Source organism: Crotalus tigris, unplaced genomic scaffold, assembly GCF_016545835.1.
Source record: "Crotalus tigris isolate CLP2741 ecotype Arizona unplaced genomic scaffold, ASM1654583v1 scf7180000018265.1456218, whole genome shotgun sequence".
Classification (NCBI taxonomy): Eukaryota; Metazoa; Chordata; class Lepidosauria; order Squamata; family Viperidae; genus Crotalus; species Crotalus tigris.
This window is the reverse complement of record NW_024096912.1, coordinates 1243234-1260256: the sequence shown is the minus strand read 5'-3', so window position 1 is coordinate 1260256 and position 17023 is coordinate 1243234. Positions and strand designations below refer to the sequence as shown.

At 35.8% G+C, this 17023-nt stretch overlaps 2 long non-coding RNA genes across 4 annotated transcripts in view; both read left to right on the top strand.

Moving 5' to 3' along the window:
• Positions 1–17023, top strand: part of LOC120310684 — a 234548-nt gene that overhangs the window by 140284 nt on the left and 77241 nt on the right. The window lies entirely within an intron of this gene.
• The window catches only part of LOC120310683, a 60941-nt gene that overhangs the window by 31172 nt on the left and 12746 nt on the right, over positions 1–17023 (top strand). Inside the window, exon 2 of the long non-coding RNA XR_005557432.1 lies at positions 9671–9733. This is a non-coding gene — a long non-coding RNA (uncharacterized LOC120310683). The remainder of the gene's footprint in view (positions 1–9670; positions 9734–17023) is intronic.

Below are 17023 nucleotides of genomic sequence, written 5' to 3'. Positions count from 1 at the left end.
GATGCTGTGAATTATTGTCTAGCAATACTTGGATCCCAGATTATTTCCCATTCAAGAATGGAAGTGACTGAATAAAATTTCTGTGCTCTATCTAGAAAAAATAGTATTATTATTCAATGCCAAGAATAAAGGCAAAGGGGAAAGAGATTTCTTTTCTGTGTGATGTATATCCAGTGGAATGTAAAAGAGGACAAAATATCTTTAGAGTTCCTATAATGGGAGTATCTTAAAAAAATATCAGTGCCTTGGATCACTATGTTATTTGACATGTTTTAATCTAAAAATTTCAATACATAATCATAAAGGAGAAAGAATTAGAATAATCATAAAGTAGAACCTTCAGGATGGAATAGTGGAGGAATTATTCTAAGATATGATTTGGTTTATTACCTTTCATTGATTATACACCATTAAGTCAGTGTCACCTTTTAGCATTTACATAATTTTCCAGGATGATCTGACCCAATCTTGTATTTGTTCCAATGGTGACCTTCATCAGTGCTGTAATCAAATCAATCCACCTTGCTGCTGGTCATCCTTTTCCCCTTTCTTTCTACCTTTCGAAGCAGTGCCCTAAATATGGTAATTTGAACCTGGTCATTTGTGTTTCAGGTGTTGATTTGTTCTGTTGTGCAATAGAACTCACAAGATTATGTTAGCAATGAAGAAATTATTGTATAGGCAGAGATTGTTGAGTCATTTTCATGTGTCATGTCAATGTTTAGTCCACTGAAACTATGTTCTTCTCCTTACTATATGCAATTTTGCCAGTCTGGTCTTAAATCAAAGAAGCACAACTACTTTGCATGTTTTGTCAATTTCAAATTGAAATTGATCATAACATTTATCAACTTCCTCCTCTTCTCATCAGTGATTGGAACTCCAACTTGGATAAGCATTATATTAAAAGACCATCTGAGAAATGTAATTTATATTATTTAATCACTGGTTGTATTGCATTGCAATAATCGCAAGTAACTGTTCTTTCCAATGAAAAACAGATGTAGGACTTTTGAACAGCAAATGATGTTATACCTACAGCTGAGATCTATGACTTTGGGGAATGAAATGTGATTATATGGAAAAAAATTAATTTTAAGGAAAAGATGTATTATTAAGAATTAATTGAAGATATTTGATCCTGTGTTGCACCATCCTGGGTGGTTGGCTGTGTTGTAACATCCTGAGCTTTGGCGTTGTAGCCTCCTGAGTTCTGTGATGTGATGTCCAGAGCTGAAGGCTGTGAAATAACATACCAGGCTTTGGTTTGGCTCCGAGTTTGCAGTCTAGCTCTGTGTTCATGGCGTGTGTCTGTTTGCTTTGTGTGGGGGTCAGAGGGAGGTGCAGCAGCTGGTAATGTTGTCGTGGTTTGGCTTCTGGATGGTGCTTGCATTTCGTCTGAGGGATGGGTTTGGGCTTGGGTTTGGGTCTGGTGAGGGTGAATGTTGGTGGCGTACTGTGTTGTTCTGGGTCCGGGGTCAGTTTTTATGGCTAGGACTCGTTTGTTGATTAGGGATAGTTTCCAGATGTCTGTTAGGCGGGAGGTCACGTTTATTCATGTTGTGAGGGTGTTTTTCTATTTCGATGGCTTCCATAATTATTCTCTTGTTGTGGTGTTCAGTTTTGGAGATTAGTTTGGTTCCTTCAAAATCAATTTCATGTCCTGTAGCTTTAAGGTGCTGGAAGAGGGAGGAAGTTTTTTCTTCTTTTCTGACTGCGTTTTTGTGTTCTGCGATGCGTGCATTTATTCTCCTATTAGTTTGTCCAATGTATGTGGCACCCTCCTTCTTGACTTGGGTAAGAGCCTCCAGCTCATTTCTGGGCAGAGTTTGGTGATGTCTGTGGCCCATCAGCAGTCCTGTCACTCAGTGCCTGATAGAATCTCCAACCTCCTCTGTCCCAATACGATGTAACGCAGGCTCTAGCGCTGCCATAAAATCTAGGGCACAAGCATCCATTAAGTTGTATCCTACAGAAGGCTGAAAGAGAGGCAACCGGATTGAGAATCATGCCGGATTGCACAAAGGAGGAGCACGGAGGACATCGAATAGACATCAAATTAACACAAACGTCTCGGGGAACACCAGTTACAGTGAAACAAGGCAGACCTTGGATTCCATTAGATGATACATTAGGAGCAGTGGGGGGAAACAAAAGTATGGATGAGATCAATGGTAAAAATCGTGAGGGTGCTGGAGGGGTGGTAGGAATAAATGTGCTGGAAAATGAGGGTCAGGGTAGAACCCCCGGTATGAAATATTGTGGTAACAAAAATACAAATGAGTATGATGTGCACCGGAGGAGTGGAAGAGAGAAATGCTTTGAGGAACACAGGAAGAAGAACCAACTCAATAGCGCAGAGGATACTTTAACTTTGGGAAATACACGTTGCCTTCATGACTTGAGAACTAAAGTGGATGGGGAGGTGGGTGGCTACGTGGATGTAAGTAAGGACCATAAGAAGGAATCATCAAATGCTATAAGTGAAGTAAGAATCGGTCGGCTGGGACCCATCACGAGGTCCAGGCGCAGAGTGCGGGCGCGGCTGTATTCATAAGCAGGTTTCCTCACTGGTTGGTTTATACCCTGACGATGATGGCAGATTCCTAGCCATCGAAAGCTTGGTCTTATTTATTAAAACCGTGTTGTTTTATCTCCTGGTGATAGCCAGGAATTGTTATTCTTCGATTTTTAATGTCATTTCATACACACACACACACACACACACACACACCCGTGTGTGTGTATACACACACACACAAACACAAACACAAATAATTTGTTATTATTAGAGCATGAAAACACCATATTTATCAAACATGTTAAATTCCAAGTTGTTATATATTGTACATGTACAATACACATATCTTTTATAAAAAAAGAGTTTTCTCAATAATTCAACATATTGTACAATCTTATTCCAAAATGGATGAAGACGACTAAAGACACATCTAGCGAAGTTAATACAATTAAAAATTAAACATGATTACTTAATCTGGGATGCAAGTGAAATGAAGAAATATTTTTTTCTGTTTCGGATAGATACTTTTTAAATCAGGAAGATTATTTATAGATCTTTATGGGAATAATATATTCAAGAGTAGGATTGAAAAAAATGGTTTAAAGGTAGGTTTCAAAAAAATAATTAAAGGAATTTATAAAAGATGTGAGAAATGGTAAGACCACAAGTGTAATGATATAACTGGAGAAATGTCAAACTATGGGTGTGGTTTGCTTATATTTTGGCTATATGATTTTATTTACATATGAAGGCTGCAGTAATTCCTTACGTTTAGAAGAATGTGGTTATTGTTCCCCTACAGAAAAAGAAAGGAAATAAGAATTAATGCAAAAACCACATAGTTGTTACTTTATTAAGTATACCTACCAAAACTTTGGTTAAATTTTGAAGATACAGGGCTGTTTTATTCTGGGAAAAGACTGTGCAGGCTATATGGTGCTCTTTCGCATATCACTAAGAAATGTATAATATGCGTGAAAAAGCTTATTGTACATTTATCATTATCAATCTTCATTGCAGTCATTAATCAGCACAAAACAAATCATTAGCCCATATAATTGTAGATTTATAAACTAGACAACTAACTTTAAAAATGTAATAAGAAAAGTTAACTTTAAAAAATAAGAACAGGAAGATAAGTTATGTAAAAGTAAGCTTAAGAATGAAACTAAAACAGGACAGATAGCTGAAAAGAAATTTGGGTTATAAGCTTCAATAATGACTAGACCTCTGACAAAGCTGGCTGAAATAGAACAGAATAAATAGAAAACAAAATACAATCGCCATTTAAAGGCTAATAAATAATAAGTCTTAATGCTATAAATAAGCCATATTATTCTCAACTAAATTCATCTGGTCTTAGTAATCATATGCTTTACTAATGTATATTTGTTAATTTACAGAAAGTATAAGATAAAGTTCTATGTGAAAATGGAATTGAACATTGCATGAGTAATGGGAAAACAGTAGTATATGATTGAAACTAAATATATATAAGCTAAATAAAATGCTTAGTGAATGGTTCAGCACTGATGTTCAGTGCTGAACCACTGAGCATTGACAAGGATGTGTTCATTTTCTAATATTTTATGGATATCTGTTTGAATATACCTATGATGATGTTCAAGGCATTTTGTTTGGGGATATCAGTATGAGTGCACTTTTGGATATAGCTAATGACATATTGCTGCATGAAGTCTAAATGATCTGCAACTGATATTATGGCATGTTGCAATTAGGAGCCTAAACCTGTGATTAATATATCAAAGATTATCAAAGTTGTGTCTATCAGAAAAAGTATAATGAAAGATTTCATACAGTATTATATGTGACTGGTAAAAAAACAGCACATAGACATATCTGTGTATCTTGGTCAAATGTCTACTAAAGATAAGGAAATGGACGAATAAATCTTAAGATGATGCTGTATGAAACTTACGGATTTTAGGTGATACGTTCTAGGGCTATTTTTGTGAAAAATAGCAAAAACTGGCTGTTTGTAAAAGCATGCTTCTATACATTTTTCTGACTAGCAATGAGGGTTAAGTGTAATATAAAAGCAATTTGAAAACAGTGAAATGTGATCTTTAAGATGTAGGTTATAAAACCAAAAATGAGATCAAAAATGAATTTGCAATGAATGAATGTAAATGGAATGGAAAAGTGAATGACTAATATTGAAAAAAGATAGCACACTGGGGGGTTTGGACATAGAGACCAATTAAATTGCAAAACAAATATAAGAAGAAAAAATGGCTGGGTGAAGAAGAAGGGGAAGACCAAGAAAGTTGGGACTAATGGAGATAAGATTCCTAAAAAGTAAAAAAAAAAAAAAAAAAAAGGTCAGCTATCCCAGAATAAAAGGCAAAGTATGGAAGCAGTAGGTGTTTGTGGTCACTCATACCTCGGTCACCTCCCATTTATATTATTGCAATGCGTTATACTGTACATAGGGAAGCCCTTGAAGACCACATGGAAACTTCAGCTAGTCCAAAATGCAGCAGAGCAGATAGTAATGGAAATAGATTTGTTCTGCAAGCTGCACTTTTATCCATGTGTATTGTTCAGAGTGATGTATATTTTATGCATATTATTAACTTTATTTATAATAAGTTATTAAGCTTACCTTAGAGCAGGAGTGTCAAGCTGGCGGCCCATGGGCCAGATGTGTCACATGCAGGCCACCCCACCTCAGCTCCACAAAGGCAAAAAACATCACGATACATCACGATACATCATGTAAAGCAGTTGAGTTTGACACCGTGCCTTAGAGTCTTGAATAATTGGGCAGACATATATTGCAGATCAGATAATGTTATTAGGGTTTGCTGCACATTCCATTCTGTCTTCAAATGGAGGAGGAGGAGGACGAGGAGGAGGAGGAGGAGGAGGAAAAACACTGTTCTATCATGATCGGAACAACTAGCTCTTGTATCTTTTTTAACTTTAAATATATTTTTAATAGTAACAATTTTAAAACTGTGAATGAAAGAAAACATTATTTTCAGTCACTTTGTTAGTGTACAGCTTGAATGTGGTTAAGGCATTCTAAAACACAGCAAGATAAAGGCATTTGAACTTCATCTTTAATGAAGGGACATTGAATTCTCTAGTTCACTTGTGGTACAGCTGCCTATGCCTACAATCTGTGTCTGGATATAGACATATATCCAGTGTATAGACATACACTAATAAAAGTAGCAGGAAGATATAGGGGAACCATTGGAAAATATCTAATATATATTAAGCATTTGGACATGTTGGAAATGTTGTTTTTATTTAGAAAAATAAAATAAGCACTGTTTTAAACATTAAATATGCACAATAAAAAACATTTCAATTCTTTAAAAATGTAGCTCAGTAGAGGCAAGTTCTAAAGTATGCAAGCATACACATATTTTAACTGCTGTATTTAGAAGCTGCCCTATTTCTTTCCCTCTCTTCCCCATGTCCCAGCCAGATCCATCTATATCTGCCAAGGAACAAATGAAAGAATGAACAAGGATCAGATTCACTTTGGGACACTCCACTCCCCAGGCATTGTTACATTTACGCAGCATAATTCTGCCTCTGGCTAACAAGCAGAAAAGGTGGGAAGCTGGCCAAGTAGAGGTTACCATGACTCCTAAGTCCCAGTGGTGATGCATTTTTTAGCTACCGGTATGAACAGTGGGATGAATTTTGGGTATAAAGTAGACAATAGCTGCCTTCACAGAATGATTTTTGAGAATGCACTCAATATTTGGATAAAAGAATGTGACTTTTATGGATAATATTTTGCAATTACGCAACAGAGACTCAAAAAAAAAAAGAACTGAATTTTTCACCTATTGCTTTTTTCTTGAATGTGTCAGAAAATGACGAACCTTTGTATCCTATATTAAATAAATTCTGCAAGTGACCCTTAAAGCACAAACTCTGTCCCTCCCTCCACCACGGATTTTCCCTTCCAGAGACAATGAAGTTGTCTGTGTTTGCATGTATTATTTGCGTTTTGCAAGATGGAAAGTTTATACCCCCAATTCTGAGTGTTGAAAAATACTAATATCTTGAGTTTTGCTGAACAGGAATTTGAACAGTGCAAATTCAGCAACTCCCCCTTTGTCCCTTTCCTTGGGCAAGTTTTGCAATCCACATTTATGAAATCAGCACAATGATTTTGTTGTTTTTATATGGGGGCTGGTTTGTCTTGCTTCTAGTTCTTTAGAGAGGGTTATCACTATAATTTCTTGGATGTTATTCTGTGTGACTAGAATTCTCAGAGAAATAACAAAAATACAACACAATTTATGATCTTAAGCCTGGATCAGTACCCAGGAAGATATCTCTACTGATTTTGGCAGTGCAGTTACTGCAGTTGTTCACAAAAATAATGAAGATATGTTTAGGGCAGTGGTTCTTAACCTGTGGGTCGGGACCCCATTTGGGGTCGAACGACCATTTCACGGGGGTCGCCAAACAATGCAGTCCGCCATTTTTTCCCCCTTTTCCTTAGCTGTGCTGCTCCCTTTTATTCTATTGGCTTTTGAAAGCCAATAGAATAGACGCTGTTGAATAGAGTCTAGTTCTATTGACTTTCAAAAGCCAATAGGAATTGTCCAGGCTGTCTCTGCCCTGCTGAGCCCACCAAAAGTCCCATTCTGCAAACGGTGCTGCACCAGTTGAGTAGTCCTCGACTTACGACCGGTTGAGTAGTCCTCGACTTACGACCGGTTGGGGGTCGTGGCATTAAAAAGGTTGAGAACCACTGGTTTAGGGTATTTCAGACATAGTCCAGTAAGATGAAAAGACTGATTTGTGCCATGTGATTTGAATAAAAATGTGCTTTCATTATGGCTGACATATTTTTTCCCAAACAGATATATAGCACCTTTATTTCAATGCTTTTTTTAAATTATGATTCCTTAACTAATTGCATTGCTTTTAAGGGCTTTTTAATTCATATCAGAATACTGATGAAAATGGGGGAGGAACGAAGACCCAAAAATATTATGATTAATTCTGAGCCACATTTAATCTTAATTAAGTGATGAAGTAATGCAGATATCTTTTGTCAATTTCCTTTTCAGTTAAACTTTGATTATCAGTATGACATTAAATACATGGGGTGGGGGTGGGGGTGCTGCTAAGGAATGCAAACCTTTTCCTTAAACAGAGTGGGTTAAGCTGCATGAAATTGATAGAATAACTCAGTTTTCTGGTGCCTGAAAACAAAATGCTGATTCTTCTGGCACTTCTAAGAAGTCTTCTCATTTCTGTATAATAATATTACAAATTATTTAGTCTTATAAACCGTATACTTAGAACAGGAGTCTGCAACCTTAACAACTTTAAGACTTGTGGGCTTCAGCTCCCAGAGGCTGAGGAATTCTGGGAGCTGAAGTCCTCAAGTCTTAAAGTTGTCAAGGTGGCAGACCCCTGACTTAGAAGTTGATATAGATAGTGAGTAGAGTTCCAGTTTGTAACAGTGTCTATTTCTGGGGTTTTGGTACTTCTCCAAGAAGTAAGGGAAAATGTGCACCATTTATTTTTTCAGGGAGTCATGTAGATGTACTCATGGTACTGAAAAGTAATGCCAGTGTAGCAAATCAGCTCTTTATAAATGTTTGTTGCTATGTAACTTGAGTATTTCTAATCAAAATTAATTTTCACTTGAAGGCAGAATGTAAAAAATAATTCAGATCAATATAAGGCAATTTTATATGCTTTATTATGACTCTTTGTATTTCTCTTTCAAAAAGCAACAACTATGTCTCCATATGAAAAATATATTCTAAATTAAACATTATTGATAAAAAGTAATAGTTATATTCTCTACAGGCATACAGATCACTCCATAAACAGTTAATATTTCTAATAATTCATTGTGTGCTCTCAAATATGGAATTTATTCTATTATTGTGAACTATTTTTCTTTGTTGATTGAATAGTTACTGCCAAGTGAAAAATTATTCACATTTCACAAACATAAATCCTTAACTAGAATTTTAACTAAATTATTATGTAGCTTGCTGCTTCAGTCTTTCTCTGTATATTGAGATTAAAATACAGGTAATGATTAAGGCAACAGGCTAAAAATTGGGAGACTGGAGTTCTAGTGCTGCCTGAGGCATGAAGCCAGTTGGGTGACTTTGGGCCAGTCATTCTCTCTCAGCCCTAGGAAGCAGGCAGTAGTAAACCACTTCTGAAATCTTGCCAAGAAAGCTGCAAACGCCAGTATTTTTTTTTTTTAAAGTCAGACTGAAACTGACTTAGCAAATTGCTCATTAAATGACCATTCACAAAAACAATAGGAATAGCAGTAGAAATAAATCATTTTCCTTTTTGAGGGGATGTAGTTACACCCAAATTTGGTGCCAATTGCTTTAGTGGAAAAAATAAATATTTCATAAACAGCAGGTTATTGCTATTATAAACTGATAATTATTACAGTAAAGGTAATAGTCATAGTTTTAGGTTACAATATTTAGCAGGATCTTCAAGCATTTACATAGGTTTGCATAAGGTGACCAAACGTCCTCCTTTAGGGAGGACAGTCCTCCTTTTGTAAGTTCTGTCCTCCCTCGAAAAGTGTCCTCCTACATGTCCTCCTTTTTGATAGTTGAAGACTAATCTGTAGGGCTTTTTTTTTCCTCATAGAACGCTTAGAATGGCGTTCCGGCACCATTTTTTGATGTTTTTTTTTTTCAGCTTTTGCATGTGCTGTGCTATCCCACTATTGGCTTTTGAAAGCCAATAGGAATTGTGCTGAGCACGCCAAAACACCCAGTCGGCAAACTTTGCACATGCAAGTTGTCTATATTATTGTTGGAATGAATAAAATGTTTCTTTTATTTACGATATTTTTTCTTCAATTTATTTGTGTCCTCCTTTTCATTGTAAAAAAGTTGGTCACCTTAATTTGCAGCATGAGTCTCATTGCTAAGTAGCATATATTTCTGTTTCGTCCAATTAAAAATATTTTGCCTATTTAGGGTAAAAGTATATTATTCCTTTTCTTTTAATTATTGAAAAAAAAATAGTTAAATATATCCTGCCAAAGAGCTCAGGAGGTGTTCAGAGGGGGAATGACATGATCATGTGATATACTTTTTTAAGGGTCTCCTAATATGGAACTGTTTCATGCTGTATTTCTTAATTCTATTATAGTGTTACGAAAAAAATAAATGGAAAAAACAGACGAAGAATTTGATCATATAAGAACTAAACAAGGTAATCAAATATTATCTGTACCTTTGTATAGTCTCATACATGCTATTTACATAATGTTTCAATACAAACTTTTAACTTACCATATGAGTACAGTGTACAAGTTTATCTTGCCCTAAACTTTTGTTTAAATATTTTGGATTCATTATCGGAAAGTGAGGTTTATCAATGAAGAGAACCAAATCGAATTCCTGATTTAAAGTATATGAAGTAATGTTATTCGATCACAACCAATGTGTAATGCAATGGCTTTCCTTTGAATTGAGAGACCTATTTATATTTACCTGAGAGTATATGTATTCCATTCTAGGAATGAAATATGACAACATCATAATGTTTTACCAGATAGATTTGCTTGGAAAAACATTTTAGGAAGACCTAATGATATTTTGGAATAAAAGAATTAATATTTCTAAAGCAAAGTCTATTATGATGAAAGTAACAAATAATTTTAAAAAATGATCAAATATAGAAATTCCAAAAAGAAACTCAGGAAGTTGACTTTATAGTACAATCTATTAAAAGAAACATAATTTACCTAACTACTGATACGGGGCTCATTGCACTTTGGGGGCGCTATATGGGTCATGAGGGCCATCTTTTTCTTCTAATTGAAGACAATATATGAGGATATATAGGTGGATCATTTCACTTTATCAAATGATCTGCTTTCCTGCTTAATATGACTTTTTTTTAAGAATGCATAACAAACGTATTTACCTTTGTTGCTACTGTCTGAATGCTGATTTAAGAAATCTGTTTCGTTCTCTGAGTTTAAGAAGCTAATCAGAGGGACTGGATATTTGTTTGCATAAAAGCTGTTTTTAGATTGAGAATTTGATTTTTCATTCTTAATAGTCTGGTAAATTTGCATCACATTTTTTTAATTTTTTAATTATGAAATTTGAGCTACATTGATACCTCAGCACCCATCATTAATGGGTTTTGAGAGGCGTGATGAACACTAGAAACAAGTGTCAAACAAACCATGTGACTTACAACATGGCCCTTTCTTTTGGCAGGAAGGTCTTCCTGTCTGACCCTTTTCCTATGACTAACTTCCTGTTCATCTTCTGTGGCTATCTCCCTCTTTTTTTGCAGCAAACTTCCTGGCATGGCTGACTTCTTGTCTGTTCCCCATGCCCATTTCTCTTTTCCTGTCATAGCACATTAGGTACCAAACAAACACGAGTACTGGGACATTTCTGCACCAAAATGCATTGAGTACCATGTTTTGAAGTAGTCAAGTACTGAGGTACTACTGTATCAGTATATCACTAGCCAAAATGTATCCTTAGTTTTCTGCAAATGATTTTGTCATAGATCTGTTAGATAAGTATACTTTAAAGTTTAAGTAGTTTTTCAATATTGAAAACATGCATAATTGTAACCATTTTTTTTATGATTTGTACCATTTTTCAAATATGAATTTGAGATTTGCTTTTCCTCATAAATGCTTAGCAATTATTTTTTTCAAATTTATTTCCATGAGTGCCAATTGGCATAAACCCGTAGATCCGATCTTGTGGTAAAATAGTATGTACAAGCTCGTTTCTATGGGTCAGTGTCAGTCTGGTGATTTAACGGAAGTGTAAATAGCAAGGTATATCAAGCATCATTATTGATTTCTAGGCAACTATTTTCAAGCAATCATTGTTTACCTATTAATACATACATACATACATTCCAGGAAAATGCTTTTAAATTATTTTTAAAACAATATAACCAATAAACAAAATCCAATAAGGAAAAACTGAAGTTGGCTTTCTTAGTACATATAGTACTTAGTACATATAGAAATGTAGTAGCTTGGGAATACAAAATTGGCCATTCCACAGCTGGCAGTAAACATTGTACAGGTCTGCAAGTCTATGGATTATAAGATATAATAATTACAAGTGATTACATCCCATTGGGATTTATACTCTTGTAAATGATGTTGGTGGAGGAAGAAAGAGAGAAAGAGATGAATGGATGTAGATGGGAACATAAAAATACCTAGAGGCATTAATGGTAGGGGTTTATGCATATATTGTACAGGTATTCCTCAATTTACAACAGTTCATTTAGTGACGGTTTGAAGTTATAATGCCACTGGAAAAAAGTGACTTATGATCATTTTTCACACAACCGCTGTAGCATACCCATAGTCACTTGATCAAAATTCATTTGCTTGACAATTTATTCATATTTATTATGGTTGCAGTATCCTAATGTTATGTGATCATATTTTGCTACATTTTGACGAGCAGAGTTAATGCAGAAACCATAGTCGTATAACAACAGTGTTACTAACTTAACAACTCCAATGGTTCACTTAACAATGGTGGCAAGAAAGGTTGTAAAATAGGACAAAGTTCACTTAACAAATGTCTCACTTAGCAACAGAAATTTTGGGCTCAATTGTGGTTATCAGTCAAGGACTACCTGTATATTTAGAATTATAAATTGTGCTAATATTGTAGATGCACAGCCTGAGAAGCAACATAAAAATATGACAAATAAGCATAAAAAAATCTGTTTTATGGAGATAAAATTTGGCCAGATTCCTTGTACACTTAGCCCTGTAATCCTGGAAAGATAATTTATTTTAGCCCAAAGGGCAAATTGGGAGCTACTGAACATTAGGGAATAGTGTTACATTATGGAATGGGTTCCCCCTCCCTCTCCTACACACACACACACACACAAACACACACACACACACACACACACACACACACACACACACACACACACACATATATATATATATATATATATATATATATATATATATATATATATACACATACACACACATACACACACACACACACACACACACACCATTCATATAGTGGATATAAAAAGTCTGTTAAAATGCCAGGTTTTTGAGATGTAAAAAAATCAGATCAAGGTAAAGCACTTCAGATTTTTTTTCCACATTTAATATAATATATAAGTGGTACAATTTAATGGGAAAATAAACTGAAATCTTTCAATAATGTGGTTATTGTACATAAGTGTGCACACTCTTAAATTAATACTTTCTTGAAACACCTTTTGATTTTATGATACAATTCAGTCTTTTGGAGTAGGAGTCTATCAGTTTGGGAATCTTTCCCCTTTTTTCCTTGCAAAAGCACTCCAAATCTGTCAGATTGTAAGGACATTTCCCATGCACATCCCTATTTAGCACATCCCACAGATTTTTAATTGGATTCAGAACTGGGCCTTGGCCAGATCATTCCCAAACTTTGATCTTCTAAAGCCATTGTTTATTTGGAGATATGCTTTGGGTCACTGTCATGCTGAAAGGTGAAATTTCTCTTCATCTTCAGCATTTTAGCAGAGACCTGAACATTTTGTGCAAAAATTGACTGATATTTCCTCTACCTTGACTAAAGCCCACTTCAAACTGAAGAAAAGTAGCTGAAAAGCATAATGCTGTCACTACAATGCTTCACAGAGGGTATGCAGTCCTTTTGTACCAAACATATTTTTGGGAATTATGACTAAAAAGTTAAACCTTGGTCTCATCAGACCATAAGACATTTTCCCAAATGCTTTTGTCAGACTTGATGTAGGTTTTGGAAAATGTAGCTAGGCTTGGATGTTTTTCTTTGTAAGAAAAGACTTCCATCTTGCCATCCTACTCCACAGCCCATATATATAAAGAATATGGAAGATTGTTGTCATGTGTAGTATACAACCAGTACTTGCCAGAAATTCCTGCAGCTTCTTTAATATTGTTGTAGACTTCTTATCAGCCTCTTGGACCTGTTTTTTAGAGCAGGGCTTTTCAACCAGTGATACGTGTACCACCTGTGGTAATTGGCACCTGGCAGGTGGTACGTGACCATCCTAGAAAAGTAGCGGGTGAGGGGAATGAGCTGAACCGGTGGCAGTACTGCACAAGCATGAGCAAGAGATGGCTGGAGCTGCAGGGCTGTCAGGGCTCAGTGGAAGCTCCAGGATCAGTGCCAGGCTCCAGCTGATCGGCGCTTCTTCAGGGCTGTCAGGGCTCAGTGGAAGTGCCAGGATCAGTGTCAGTGCTTCCGCTGAGCCCTGAAGAAGCACCAGTCAGCTGGAAAGCAGCACTGATCCTGATGCTTCTGCTGAGCCCAGAAGAAGCACCGATCACTTGGAATGTTGCAGCATCTTCAGGGTCTTGTGATTTACATTCAGATGCTTGGCAACTGATTCATATTTATGATGGACACTGTCCCAGGATCATGTGAAGTGACCAAAACCTGCTGCAACCACCAGCAGACGGGGGGAATAAAAACCAAACACCCCCCACCCCATCCCCACTGCCAATCCTCAACAGAAATGCCTCACAACAATGAAAACCTCGGACAGAAGGAAGAGCGTGACCAGGCGGGCAGGCGTCTTGCTCGGCTGTGCCTGGGGGGGGGACTTTTTTCAGTGCTATTGTAACTCTGAACAGTCACTAAGCGACTACCTGTACTTTAGCACTTTTTTCCTTTTGGGGGGGGGTCATCAAGTTTTTGACACCTTGTTAGGTGACTGGTGGTATTCAGATATTGCCATATCCTAAAAGTGATACAATGGGTGAAAAGGTTGAAAAGTTCTGTTTTAGAGGGACATGCAGTTCTTGGCAATGTTACTATTACGTCATATTTTCTCCACTTGTGGATGATTGTCTTCATTGTGTTTCATAGCATATCCAATGCCTTGGACTTTTTTTTGTATCCTTCTCTTGATTGATACCTTTCAACAATCAGATCCCTTTGATGCTTTGTAAGGTCTTGGAAGAGCATGGCTTTTAATGTAATGAGCCGAGGTGGCGCAGCAGTTAGAGTGCAGTACTGCAGGCCACTTTAGCTGACTGTGTTCAGCAGGTCAGCGGTTCAAAGGTTGACTCAGCCTTCCATCCTTCCGGGGTAGGTAAAATGAGGACCCAGATTGTTGGGGGCAATGTAAATATATATATACATTGCTTACTGGTGTACATCGCTTAGAGAGTGCTTGCACTTAAAGCGGTATATAAGTCTCATAAATAAATGAGTAAATGTCTAAAAAATCCTACTACAACAGCTGAACTTTATATGGGCTTGATCAGAGTCACTTTAATTGATACCAAGTATGTACTGAGTACTATTTATAACAGTTTCAATGTAATTGGTTAATTCTGAAGCCAGCCACATCCCTACTTATAAAAGGGTGTGCACATTTACACAAACATGTTATTGTACATTTTTATTGCTATTTTCCCCCTAAATTGTTTTTCAGTTGAAGTGTATATGTTATATTAAAGGTGAAAAAAATCTGAAGTGATTTATATTGATCTGATTTTTTTAAAATTTCAAAAACTTGGTATTTTAACAGGGACATGTAAACTTTTTATATCCACCATATACAGGATTTTCTTATACATTTATCAGATCTATTATGACTGAAAGAAACTGAACAGAGATCTTTTAGATCAACTGTTGCCTTATCATTATATTTGACAGAATATATCTGATTTAGCAGAGGAAATTTTCTACGCACCAGACCAATGACACATATATTTAAGTGCAGCATGGAAAAACGTGACAAAAACTTTTTGTTGCTGGAATGTAAAGTGGCCCTCAGATTTATTGTTCTGCAGAAGCACTTTCATTTAAAATATATGTGTTTAATACGATTTATTTGAATTATTGCAACCTCATAATTTATCTTATTGTGCAAAAGTAAACGTAGTCAGTAGGACAGATGCCAAAGGTTCAGAGATCTTTTCACACTCGTGTTAAACAATCTATGAAAATGCTTGTCTAAAAGAGAAGAAGATCAGAAGACATTACAAGCTGTGTGCATCCGGGTTGAGGTAGTAGGTTGTATGGTTTAGAGTTACACCCAGGAGTTAACTGTACAACCTTCTAGCTTTCCTTGGAGCACACTTGAATCTTCAAAGATTTCATCGTCTTTTTAATATATCAAAGCATTGTGTAGTAAATAGAGAATGAATACTATAGATAGCCATTGACTTATGACTATAATTCAGACTGGAATTTCCATTGCTAAATAATGTGGTTGTTAAGTGAGTCATACCTGATTTTATCACTTTTTTTGCCATGGTCATTAAGTAAATCAAGTAGTGGTTAAATTAATCTGGTTTCCCCTTTGACCTTGCTTATTGAGAACACCCTGGAAAGGTCACAGCTCTGGGAAACTGCAACTAGCATTGCTAAGACCTGAAATTTTGATCACATTACTATGGAGGCACTGCCACAATCATAAGTGCAAGTGGTGGTTTCCACCACCATCCTAGCTTTGGTCATTAAAGAAATAGTCATAAGTCAAGGACTATCTGGATGAAGTTTTATTGATATTGAAATATGACTGTTTTATATACAGTGTTATGAAAAAAGCTAATGTTCTTGCTCTATAATTACACAGTATAGTATTTGAGAAAGAACGATGACTTGTTTTTGGTATATTTATAATAATGTTGGAAATGTTTTAGGAACATTATCTGGAACATTTTCATCCTCATACAAGGGATTTCGCTTCTGTATATTATAGTTATAATATGTGCATTTTTATTTTTATTTGGAAAAAAGTCAATTATTTTTCCTAATAGTACTTTTTGGTATTTTTTTTAAATATAAAAGAACATTTTCATAAATCCGTTTGTTTTCTGTAGGAGTTTTTGAGGGGTGTTTTCAGATAAAAACTAAAGCATCCAAACACTTCTGAAATAGTACATGGCAGAATTTAGGATCACTTGTAGCTTTTGACATATGAGGGAGCTATTAGCAAAGCAATAATTGAGTACCACGCCAAAAGAGAAGTTGCTGGGCACTGTGGAAAAAGTTGAAATAGGAAACAAGTTTTAAGAAACAGTTAAAATACCATGTGTTCTCTATTTTTCATAAGTATTTTCTGATTGTTAGTTTGGGCTTGTCTGGAATGTTCATGCTATTTGGAATTTGGCACTAAACAAAGCTTTGCTGTTATAAATGCTATAAAAATAGGACAATGACTATCTTTATTGAATGTGTTGATCTCTTATTTTAATGTTTTGCTGAAATAAAAAAGCACTGGTTTGACTGTACAAATACATTTACTTTTTATATTTCTATTTTCTCTTTCACTAATCTAATCACTCTGTGGATTATCTAAGAGCATAGACTATGCATGGTGTCTGTCCATTGAGGGAAATAAACACCAAATTTTTGAGACCATTTTCATCAAGACTAAAACATCTATATGTGTACATTGTATATATGGATTGAGATGTCACCTGCTATCTGTGCATAAGGAATCACAATACTGATAGGAGGTATTCCAACACAACCGTGT